At 38.0% G+C, this 10,357-nt stretch overlaps 1 long non-coding RNA gene across 2 annotated transcripts; it reads left to right on the forward strand.

Annotated features, from left to right (window-relative positions):
- The first annotated feature begins 1,582 nt into the window (after nt 1–1,582).
- On the forward strand, nt 1,583–9,833 carry LOC120725569. 2 transcript variants are annotated; one of them, XR_005694144.1, is made up of 4 exons: nt 1,583–1,750; nt 3,184–3,253; nt 6,835–6,914; nt 9,348–9,833. It is a non-coding gene; the product is annotated as an uncharacterized LOC120725569 (long non-coding RNA). The 2 variants fall into 2 exon arrangements; XR_005694143.1 differs by having other exon boundaries at nt 6,862–6,914.
- The last annotated feature ends 524 nt before the right edge of the window (nt 9,834–10,357 follow it).

A 10,357-nucleotide genomic window follows, 5' to 3' on the forward strand; every position in this document is an offset into this window, starting at 1 on the left:
CCTCTCCTGTAGTTATTGAACGACTTCCACACATTAACCATTTTTTTCCTCTTCCTGAGAACTACAGCAACTGCACATTAACCAGCAGACACACTGTACGACCAAGTGCACAGAAACTATTTTGTGTTTGCTGATTTTTATTGAGCTATTTGAAAAGTTGTATTTTAAATTACATGCCTTAAAAAAGCGTCCTTCGTTTTCTGCTCGCTAAACTTCTGTACCACTAGCTTTTGAAGTACTGTCAAAACAACTTTATTTACATTTGCCCTTTGAACATACCACAAATGCAATAAAGAAAAAGAGATGTGTTGAGCGTATTCAGGTTGTGGGAGGCCATGGTTTTACTATTACTGAGCAAGTCATCAACTGGCTTGATGTTATCCTCATGGAACTTATTTTTTTTAGTTTGCTATACAGTCTTGAGTCTGCAGTTATTTGAATGAATATATTTATGTCATAAATCAAAAAAGCAAAAGTGCAAATTATGTCACTTAAAAAGAACAAACTAATAAATTGTTGAGCAAAAGCTTCAAGTTACCCATCATTTCCTTAGATATTGCATTTGCTCTTCAGCAGCAGGTCTCCAGGTGTCAGGCCTTTTAAAGATTATTTCTGGACATTGGCTGCTCGGTTAATCATTTTCAGTCTTTGCACCTGACCCTTTTTCAGAGAAATGTGTGTTAAGCAACTTAACACTGACATATGAATCATTCAAGTATAAGAAAGGCCAGTGCTGTGCACTAGCAGTCTGCCACAAAAACACATAATTTGTTCAATTCCAATTTCTTCATATAAATCTACAAAAAATGCCAAGGATAACACAGTTTGACAGGCATAAAATAGAAAAGAGCTATTAGCTGAAAACTTGGCATATCACAGCATGGTGTGCAGTCTGTCCTCAAAAATCTGAGGAAACTGGACAAGTGGAGGATGAAAAAAGAAGCGGCAGGCCTAAAAAAAATAGTGGAAACAGGTCTTATGGCCTGATGAGTCCAAATTTAAAATTTTTGGTTCAACTTGTTGGAGGAGAGAGGTACGTCAGTGAATGTCGTTAGCCATCTCCTAAACACGATGGCAGTTTGGGGCCGGATTTTAGCCAGTGGTGTAGGGGATGTTGTCATAATGGATGGATTTATTAATGTAGAATGATCCACCATGCATTACCATCTGGAAAGCATCTGATTGGCAACGGCTTCTTTTTCATTATTGCAATGATGCCCAAAACGCTATCAGTCATGGATTGACCTGCTCAGAGGCCCAACCTCATCATTATTAAAACAGTGTAGGATCATCTTAACAGAGAATTGACCATAAGGCAACCAACAGCCAAAGAAGAGCTTTGAATGTCCTTCAAGTAGCCTGGAAAACTATTCCTGAAAACTACTTAAAGAAATAATAAGAAAACCTGCCCAAGAGAGTTCAGCCTATGTTGAAGAATACAGGTGGTCATACCAAATATTGATGTACAAACTCTATTTTGTCTCATGTCCATAAACAGTAACAAAAAATAAAACACTACTGGGAATATTTAAAAGTTTTTCCCAACATCTAAAAATAATGTTTTCAGCAATGTTTAACAGAGTTTGGCACTTAACTGCTCGCCTCTTTCTTTCGTGCAGGTGTGTAGAATCAGCAGCTAATTAGTAAGATTTTCTCATGCGAGATGTCTTCTCTGACAGCACACTCTCTAGCTACATAGATCTTCATTTGTCCAAGACTTCTTCGTGTTACTGCCTGATGCTGCATTCAGGTTTGCATCTCTCATCAGCTGTATTCATGTTTTAGGACGTTGTCTGTATTTGTTTAAAATGATTGCATTTATTGAAATGTGTGATCAGCTTTAAGCAAATGTCACCAGGGAATTCACCTTATTTAAGGTTGGAAATATTAATGTAATTTGAAAGTAGAGCTAATGGATTTAATGGACTGTTGTGCATCCAAAATCATTAAAAGAAGACACTGTTTTGGGTGCCATTTTTCAGGAATCATGTAACATTTGCATGTCTGTGTTGATAAATCTTATGACTTTTGGTGACAGTTCTTAGATATTTCTCTAGAGGGTCTAAAACTCTGTCCAGCTACCATTAAATGCATCATAATTGTTAGCAATTACAAAATATGAATGATTGTAATTCTACTTGTAAGAATGTTAATTAAAAGTATTTTTAATACATTAGAAACTGTTCATTTGCTCAGGTGCATTATACTGATAACCGGGTGGCTTTAAGGTCTCTTGATTTGTCAAGAGAAATTAAATGATTCATTCAGCTATTAAAATCACTAAAACATTCAATTCAAGGCTCACAAACGCCCAGAGACACTCAGCCTGCAAAGACTGCTGCTCATGTTTTCTTCAGTGGATTCTTTAATCTGTGATGATGACCTGTCCCAGGTGTGCCCTGCTTCTTTACAAAGGCAGACTTCCATGACTGAAATGGAAAGGTGGTTAAAAGGATGGATGGATGGATGGACAGTACAATCCAAATAGGCAACACTTAATGATGTTTAAAACTGACAGTTCTTCTTATGACATTAAAACAAATTTTCGTTTTACAGCCTCATTAAATGGATGTTAAAAAGTAATTTACACTGTGTCCTGTGGGAAGGACAATTATGCATGATTGCATTTGTTTTTGATATATACACACACATATATATTTAAATATAGTTTGATCTGCCTCTTTGTTTTTCTCTTGCAGTCAAAAGACATTGGACCCAAGCCAGTTTCGATCAAACGGAAATAATCATTGTTTTCACACAAGGAATCAAACAGCATAAATCTAGAAAGCGCACTCACTGAGGCAGCAGTGGCAGCCTGCCTGTTTCATTTCATAACAAAAATTAAAGCAGATTAAAATTAAAACCAAAATTTTACCAGGTAATCCATGCATTTCGTTGACAGTGAATTGCAAGATCAAAAAGCAAACCCAGCGAAGCGTGTAAAGTCCAGACACAGTCGCATGCAGACTCACATGTTATAATATTCAAAACAAAAACAAAGTATAACAAAATATAGTGGTCTGTCACCTCCTTTTCCCCTCCTGATATACTGTCTTTCTAACTGCAGCAAAATGTCTGAACCACAGCAAATTAATTGGGCAAACAAAGTGCACGCTGAGGGAAAATTAGACCCCCCGTTTCTGTGTTGCATCCATCATTTTTGCTTTCGTCTGTCTCTTTTAGGTGCTGCTCCGGTGCTTGATGCAGGCAGCAGCTCCCACCTCTAGGGAGAAGAATAGTCTGCGATGCGTTGGTGAATATTTTGTTCTGCCTCATTGGTACAATTTGTTTGTGGAGAGCTGAAAAGTGCCTATTGACATATTAGATATTTTTAGGAATGAAATACAAAATAGCCAAAGAGTAAAAAAGAAAAAAAATGGAGTGAAAACTACTTGAAAGTGCCTGATGATGGTGTGTTAGGGAAGTTTAATGATCCCATCTTTGAAACGAATTTCTTTTATGGCAAATTCACAAAAATTGTCAGTCTAATATTGCACAATTTATTAGAAGTTAAAGGCAGAAAAGACAAAAACAAAAAAAATGTTCAAAGTTTTGAATGTTTACGCCTAGTGCTACATTTGCAATCGTACCTCCCAGCACTGCAATGATCAGTCCGACCTCATCTTGTCACGAGCTCGTTTTCCAGATATGAAAATCATGCTGGGAAGCATCTCAGAACGAACATGTAAGAAAAACAAATCCCCCACATGCTTTTTTTTGCTCCATGTGTGCACATGCGCATACAAGCATCATACGCTGGTGGCAGCGGTGTGACAGACCAAACACCCTGAGTGTGACGGCTAGTAGAAGATTCATGTGTTATAATGAAGACATGCTGGTAATCCATGTTTGACAGCCTCACAAAAAATGAATCTGGCTCTACCGTGGCTAGCCTACTGTATGTCAATACTGAAATATGAATGCAAAAATGAACACATGATAAAGGACATAGTGAGCCGTGTAATTACCATACATAATTCCGAAAGAGATCCTGGAGGGCACTGGTGTTTGATGTGCTCACATATCCGCTCTGTGTGTGTGTGTGTGTGTGTGTGAGACAGTCATAATACGACAGCTTCTCTTCATACTGTGAGTCACCCACCAACTCAATATGAACAGCTAATGCAAGAACACACACACACACACACACACACACACACACACACACACACACACACACACACAAATAGATTAAATTGCTAAAACCACAAGCATGCAAAGTGATAAATAATAACCATTTAAAGAAATATGAGGTTAGTAAAATCCAAAAATCCTTGTCCTCTGAATTCACATGAACACATTTTTCTAAATGCAGTCATGCATATCATTGTTAATTTTTATTTATAGCTAAGAGAGAGATGAAAATCAACATTTTTCATAGAGTGAATGCATAGACGGTGACTTGTGAAGTCCCATTTTGTTCCCTCAATTTTACCTTTATGACTATTATCTGCTGTTGGAAGGGAGAAGTTCACTTATGTAGCTTAAATGAAAAGCTGCAAAGCTAAGCGTTCACCACCTGTTTGTTCAGTTCTTACAAAAATCTAAATGCAGAAATGAACAGGGAAGTGATTGTGGACAAAATCATGATGATCTAAAAAATTATATGTACAACAGTGATAAAAAAAAAAAAATCAAAGAAAATAAAAAATTAAATTGATTACAAAAACAAAAGCAAGATTGAGATTGTGTACGAGTAGTGCAAATTACCTTAATAAAATAATATGTACACTGTAAATTAAGAAAAACAGTTGCATGAAGGTATAATACAGAATAAATAAACATATATTAGTTTGTACCTGTTTATTTTTGGATTAAATAATAATAATAATTTGTCATGAATCGCTGTGTGCAGGCAGGAGAAGAGTACCCAAACGCAGACTTCACAGGGGCAAAATGTGAACTCAAAAACACTGCTTTATTGCAGGCTCGGAAGCAATACAGAACAAAACTGGGAGACTCTGGGAAACACACAGCATGAGGGAGGAAGCGACAGAGGACTAAGGGAGACGCTAAATACAGAGGGATAACAAGGAAGTGAGAACACACGAGGAACACAGCTGATACGAATAACCATAATGAGACAGGGGAGGCTGGACTGAGCAGAATAAACATGAAAACGCGGGACCTTCACAATAAAACAGGAAACATGAAGTGGGAGTGGAGGAGAGGCAGACGAGGAAGCTAGGGAACACAAGGGAGAGCACAGACATGACCCGCTGGGGAAACGTGGAAAACACGACAGAATAAAACACAAAGGGAAACACGACACGAGAACCCACACCACAATATAAACACAGACACAGAGGGCAGAGACACAAGGGGAATCCAATAAACTAAACGGAACAACCTAGGGATCTTAGAATAAATAATGAACTAACAAGATACAAAAAACACAAGAAAACTAAGAACGCTTGGTCAAAATGACCCAGGACCATGACAATAATATTATGAATTAGTAAATAGTTATTTTACTTTGAAGGAGCTAGAGTCAAATGAAGACAGACTTTCTCTTCTAAAATAATCAATTAGATGATGAACGTTTTACTTTCCTGCTCTGGTTTTAAACCTAAACTTTCGTCGCATTTAAGCCTCATAATAAAAGCTTAACTCACACCCAAGATGTTTTTGGCTTTTAAAGAAGAAAAGTGCTTTTATGTGAGAATTTGACTCAGTTCGTTTTCAATAAGTGTTTTTTTTTTTTTTTTTTACGAGAATCCTTAAGGACCTCAAGATAAGTCAGCTGGCTTTCATATTGATTGCATCACATAAATTGATGTGATGTGGTCCGTGTGCATGGAAATATATATACGGTGGAGATCATGACTGTGAATTAAAGGCTCTCAAGTTTGTCCTATTAAAATTATGGCACACTTAGCAAAATTAAGGACATTAAAACAGATCTGAGTAATGCAGACGTCTCAAGGCATTCGACATACTTGAAGTCTGAGTTTCAGCAGACCAATCTTTAACTTTTCAATCATATTTAGAGAAACGCTTACATTTAACTGCACGAGAAAGACACTTTTTTTTTTCCCCACAGACACTAAAAATTAAAGTTAAGCTATAAAACCAAACTCACCGTTATGCAAACAAACGCAATGTCCAGGTGCATATATTTTATGAAAAACTAATAATCTAATGGGTAACTGCTTTCATTTAAGACAATGAAAGTGATATCGCTTGCTAATTTCATATTAAATATATAACTACTAAGTTACTTTAGATAATAGTGACGGGATGAGAGCGACGATTCTTCTACACAAGGAGACATGCGATATTCCCCCAAGAAAACAAAACTCCAGCTCCACTTATCTCACTCGAACACCTTTAAGCGCCTTGAGTGAGGAGGCAAACAGAACATTTCTGCTGCTCAAGTGACAGTATTGATAAGCATGCCATAGCTCACCTACTCTTAGGAAAATCACGACCAGCTATAAATGCATGCAGTACTGAGCGTGCCGATACAGCCTTAACTTTAGAGTTTTGTAAGAGGCAATGTTTGCAGGAGTTCTGGCATATCATCTGTCTTCATTTGATTATCCAGACAGCCAGAAAGAGACTTGTATTGTTGGGACATGAAGGACTGAGCCTCACAGACATTCAGGAACTGCAGCAGGAGGATTTGTTGTTTGCTGAAGTAACGCTATGCCATATCAAAGCTGAAACATCAGGGAGCTAATGCAATCCTAGTAACAAGCAGCCTTTGATGCCACATTTGATGGCGAGCAGATGTTCTGCAGATGATAGTGCACTGCTCCGTGTGTGTACACAACTTGTGTTTGTGCTTTTTGGTGTGCATATGTCTAGAATTTTTCACTAAAAGCCAAACAGTTTCTGTCTCCCCTCTTTTGTCTGCAGGTGTAAGTGCTGCACCAGAACAGGATTGGAAAGTCAGAAATGTAAGATCAAAGGTAAAAAGGGGCAGAAGATTAAAGAGGGCAATAAGGCTGGCTGCAGCTGAAATGAATGGCTTTTAGCATTGCTTTATGCCGCTGTGAGGAAACATCATCTTTTTGCTTCCGTGTCTATCCTCCAGCAGGAAAGGTGTGAAGGCAACTGTCAACTTTTCTTTTCTTTTTTTTTCTTGCAAAACACCATTAAGAGTTCTACTTTGAGAAACCAAAGTGGGCGCAAAGTGTCTTCATCCCCCCTGGCAAACACAATTATGTCTGAGTATGATTACAGATCTGATTAAACTGCGACTCTTTGTGGATAAATGGGCAACGCTGATTACGATCAACCTTTTATCGCTTCAAAATGGATTGCCCTCAAGGTCCAAGTTGAGAGAGTTTCGGCTTTACAAATTTCCCAAATGAAGGAAACGTACTTGAGAGGTGTTCCCTGTCAATGTGTGAATGCGGGGTAGGGATGCAAATGGTTTTGTAAGAATTTCATTAGGCTGGTATTATTCATCACTTTCTCAAATGTATCCTTGCTCAAAGTCATTTTGCCATATTCCCTCAACAAACTGAGGGTGCTTTATTTTATTACAGTCAGTACCATCAGAGGGTTCACTGAGTGGAGTGGGTTGGGAAGTTAAAAAAAAACCTTTTTAAAGGTTGATTAAATCATTCAATGAAGAACTGATTAAACTGTCAGCAGTGTGGCAAAATAGAGAGCAAGAAAAAGAGAGAGGTGAATGCCAAAATTCATTTATTTACCCCTAGGGTCATTAATTCTATTTTCTCCCTCTGTATGCACGACTGATCCAACTAAACAGTGCCTTAAACAAGTGGCAAGACAAAACAAGGCAATGGGCTCTGGATGCTAAATGGAAACTAAATGAAATTAAGTTAAAGGGGCAAAATTCATCCTTTCTCTCACTGTTATTAAAAAGTTCCAAAAAAATGAGTTGAGTTTTAATACGTTAAAAAAAAACTACCTTAGTACCTCACACTTATTTAACATAGCATATATGGTGACAGGTGATGGATTTCCAGTGATTTCGAGGTTGTAAACTGAATACCGTCCTGCCTACTCTATTTCAATTAACACCTAACCGAATGCCCAGCTGATTGCTTTGCTGCGGCTTTTTTGTGCAGCTTCCAATTTAGTTCTTTGTTAGAATTAATCAGCGCAAACTACGTTTTGATTTGTCACGACCTTTGGCACGCACGGATCGGAAAAAACAGACGCTGCCAAAGCAGAAAAATTGGGACCAATCTCCCTTTCACTCATTTGTCGATACTTATGCAGCACCGACTCAATTTTCTTTTCTGTGACTTGATTACAGAGAACGGTGGCATAAGTTAACAGACTTCGAAAGAAGGCTTGATACAGAACATTGCCATTTCGGGAGGCAGAGAGGTGTAAAAAGATCGAGTGGATGAACCCTTGGCATGTAGACATAAAGTCCCTGACCTGGAGATTTTAAAATAAAGTCTGTCTTTTGTGAGTTTCCAGAGATACAGAAAGGCTAGACAAAATATTCATCATCCAATGCTTTGGTGGGTGTCCTCGGTATTGTTTACCAGGCACAAAGCCAAAATGTGCTATGTTTAGAAGGCAGTCTGGGGATATATGAGAGACATGGCCCAACCATTCTGCCTGTTGCACTCTGATTTTGTGTAGCAGATGCATTTTGATGGTGCTTCAGAGATGTGCCAAGACCTCTGAACACTGGACAGCATGTGTGGGGTTTTTTCTGCCCATTGCTGGTCCACAACACAACAGTAAACACTACAGTTATTGCAGATTATTACAGTCTTCGTGGCCCTGTAACTGATCAATTATGGGGTACAATGAGCAACTTTGGAATATTCTATGTATTGTACGACAGCGGTAAATGACACCCGTCGACAAGGTGCCAGTTCCAGTGCCTATTCTAAAACTACTTCCACACATTTTCACTTACAAAATCATTTGTCAGAAAGCTGGCAGCAGAGTGGGTCCTCAAATGGCTTGTAAAATTGGCGATGCTGATGTCAGTGACTAAGGAAGGGGCTCTACAATCTAAAAAGAGGCTGCATGATTCAAGGGCTATTGTGAATCGTTTATGCTTCCTATGCTACTGTTAAAAGATAAAATTCATTGGTTTAACCCTGACATGCTCTTCATATTTCATGTCTTGACAGTGGTCTGGTTGGATTTTCATCCAGACCAACAATTTCGTCATAATAAGTGTTTAAATTAAATTTTGAACTACGGATCCATTTAGGATACATAACTAACCCATCGGACACAAATGAATGGATGATTATGTTCATAAGAAGAGGAAGAATATGTATTTTCTAGGCTTTACAACACTGTGTTTTAGAGAAAACATCTGTTATAGCATGATATTGTGTTCTGTTTGACCATATGAATCTCAGAACAAATCTATGTTAGGTTTTTCTGTGGTACAGGATGACTTCATCACATTGAGGATCCAATGGACGTGAACCATGAAATCTTGGATTGGAACTTCCTTCCTTCAGCCAAAGCACTGAAGATGGGTCATAGATGGTTCTTCCACATAGGCAATAAACAAGTGACTAAAGAAGAAGCATTCAAATGATTGAATGACCTACCCAGTCTCCAGACTTCCAGAAAATCAGTGTAGGGAGTTGAAACTTTGAGTTGCCAAGCAGCAGCCAAGAAACCTAAAGGATTATGAGGGTTCCTATAAAGAGGAGGGGGCTAAAATGCCTCCTGAGATGTGTGCAAATCTGGTGACCAACTACAAGAAACATCTATCTGCTGCTCTTGCCAAGAAATACCAAGTCATGTTCTGCTTGGGGATATTTCACTATGCATATTTCACTCATTTACATGCAAATCAATTCATAGCATTTATGTAATGTTTTTTTTCTGGAGTTTTTGTTTATATTCTGTTTTTTTCCCTATTAAAATAAAACTACCATAAAAATTAGAGACTCTTCATTTCTTTGTAAGCGAGCAAATGTACAAATTCAGCAGGAGATCAAATACTTATTTCCTCCACTGTACTGTTTTACAACTTCCCTCTTTCAAAGACCAGCAGATGCTTGTTCCTGTGGGAACCTGGGCGAATATGATGGGAACACAAACAGTTCTTGTGTCACTGTCAAGTGTCAGTGTCAAAAATGCACACAGACATGGCGTGCACAGTTTTTCTTGATATGACCCACATTATCTGTCCATCACAACAGATACAGATCAAATTTGACTCGGAAAGCTTCAGTGTAAAAGAAAAATGTAGCACCTGTACACTAGTTTAAAATATTTTCTTTTTTGTATTATGGGTCAATTTAGAAAAAGTAATTAATTTTTAGGCTTTAGGGCACTTTTGCTAAATGCTAAAATGAATTAAATTTGACCCAAACAATATGTAAGTGTTAAACCTAGACATGGTGCAATGTACTTTTTAAGCTTATCCAGCAGGATTGAGAGTTTC

Source organism: Simochromis diagramma, unplaced genomic scaffold (assembly GCF_900408965.1).
Source record: "Simochromis diagramma unplaced genomic scaffold, fSimDia1.1 OVJJ01000802.1, whole genome shotgun sequence".
NCBI classification, from domain to species: Eukaryota; Metazoa; Chordata; class Actinopteri; order Cichliformes; family Cichlidae; genus Simochromis; species Simochromis diagramma.